This window comes from Cupressus sempervirens, chromosome 7 (genome assembly GCF_028749045.1).
Source record: "Cupressus sempervirens isolate cs-2001-9-10 chromosome 7, ASM2874904v1, whole genome shotgun sequence".
Lineage (NCBI taxonomy): Eukaryota > Viridiplantae > Streptophyta > Pinopsida > Cupressales > Cupressaceae > Cupressus > Cupressus sempervirens.
Genome location: NC_143124.1, coordinates 683,718,798 through 683,721,297, shown reverse-complemented (window position 1 = coordinate 683,721,297; position 2,500 = coordinate 683,718,798).

Sequence of the window (2,500 nt, the reverse complement as noted above, 5' to 3'; positions counted from 1 at the left end):
CTCTCCCATTCCCCCCTCATTGATTCAATGCCGCTGTCATGGCGGATGGATATGTCAGATTTTGAAATGGTGGACGCCAACGTTGAATCAATTAGAGGGGCATGAAGCCCACCCTCGAGGGTGCTATTTCTCGACTCTCCTTTAGATCATGTTTTCTTGTCACTCAGCTGGCGCAATTTCGAAAAAAGGTTTGGCAGCGGTTGCCAGCCCTCACCGCGTCTACCTGGTGATTTTAAAACTCGATCTAAAATGAGAGCCCTCGTCTAGCACCTCTGTCTGGTGTTGCTCGGGTATTGCATAAATTTATGCCATCGGCGCAAATCCCCCAATGAATGCCTACACTTGGACCCTCTCTTAGATCACCTTCTTCGATCACTCGACCGACACAACTACGGAAGAGACTTGGCTGCGGTTGCCATTCTACAGTGCATCTATTCAGTGATTTCAAAGTTGATCTAATGGCGAGCCCTTGTCTCTAGCCATGAGGTGGGTGCTTGGTGCTCTAGTAAAATTTTTTGCGTGCCTATCGCGGCTACAACAGGAGAGGTGGTTGCCATGAGCCTCTCCCGTGCCCCCCTCATTGATTCAATGCCGCTGTCAGGGTGGATGGAAATTTTGGATTTTGAAACGGTGGATGCCGACGTTGAATCAATTAGAGGGGCATGAAGCCCACCCTCGAGGGTGCTATTCTTGGACTCTCCTTTAGATCATGTATTCTTGTCACTCAGCTGGCACAATTTCGGAAAAAGGTTTGGCAGCGATTGCCAGCCCCTCACCGCGTCTACTTGGTGATTTTAAAACTCGATCTAAAACGGGAGCCCTCATCTTGCACCTCCGTCCGGTGTTGCTTGGGTATTGCACAAATTTTTGCCATCGGCGCAAATCCCCCAACGAATGCCTACACGCTTGGACCCTCTCTTAGATCACCTTCTTCGATCACTCGACCAACGCAATTACGGAAGAGACTTGGCAGTGGTTGCCATTCTACACCGCGTCTATTCTACGATTTCGAAGTTGATCTAATGGCGAGCCCTTGTCTATAGCCATGAGGTGGGTACTTGGCGCTCTTGCAAAAAAATTTTGCGAGCCTATCATGGCTACAATGGGAGAGGTGGTTGCCACGAGCCTCTCCCGTGCCCAGCTCATTGATTCAACGCCGCTGTCAGGGCGGATGGATATGTCAGATTTTGAAATGGTGGACGCCGACGTTGAATCAATTAGAAGGGCATGAAGCCCACCTTCAAGGGTGCTATTCCTGGACTCTCCTTTAGATCATATTTTCTTGTCACTCAGCTGGCGCAATTTTGGAAAAAGGTTTGGCAGCGGTTGCTAGCCCTCACCGCGTCTTCTTTGTGATTTTAAAACTCGATCTAAAATGGGAGCCCTCGTCTAGCACCTCTGTCCGGTGTTGCTTGGGTATTGCATAAATTTTTGCCATCGGCGCGATTACCCCAATGAATGCCCTATGCTTGGACCCTCTCTTAGATCACCTTCTTCGATCACTCGACCAACACAATTACGGAAGAGACTTGGCAGCGGTTGCCATTCTACACTGCGTCTGTTCTGCGATTTCGAAGTTGATCTAATGGCGAGCCCTTGTCTCTAGCCATGAGGTGGGTGCTTGGCACTCTAGCAAAATTTTTTTGCTTGCCTATCGCAGCTACAATGGGAGAGGTGGTTGCCGCGAGCCTCTCCCATGCCCCCCTCATTGATTCAACGCCGCTATCAGGGCAGATGGATATGTCAGATTTTGAAATGGTGGACGCCGACGTTGAATAAATTAGAGGGTCATCAAGCCCACCCTCGAGGGTGCTATACTTGGACTCTCCTTTAGATCATGTTTTCTTGTCACTCAACTGCCGCAATTTTGAAAAAAGGTTTGGCAGAGGTTGCCAGCCCTCATCGCGTCTACTTGGTGATTTTAAAACTCGATCTAAAACGGCAGCCCTCGTCTAGCAATTTATGCCATTGGCCCGAATCCCCCAACGAATGCCTACGCTTGGACCCTCTCTTAGATCACCTTCTTCGATCACTCGATCGACGCAACTACGAAAAGAGACTTGGCAGCGGTTGCCATTTTACAGAGCATCTATTCAGTGATTTCGAAGTCAATCTAATGGTGAGCCCTTGTCTCTAGCCATGAGGTGGGTGCTTGGCGCTCTAGCAAAATTTTTTGCGTGCCTATCGCGTAGAGCATGTTTTCTAGTCACTCAGCTGGCGCAATTTTGGAAAAAGTTTTGGCAGCGGTTGCCAGCCCTTACCGCATCTTCTTGGTGATTTTAAAACTCGATCTAAAATAGGAGCCCTCGTCTAGCAGCTCTGTGCCAACTCGATCGGCACAACATTGGGAAATGGTTCGACAGCGATTATCGTTCCAATGTGTCATCGGGGGATGCCTTGGAAAGTGGCCTTTCAAGGGCGAGCTCGCATCTAGCCCTTAGATTGTGCGTCGCATCACAAGTGAATGGGGAGATCTCTCTGTGAACGGCGGCATGGTGAT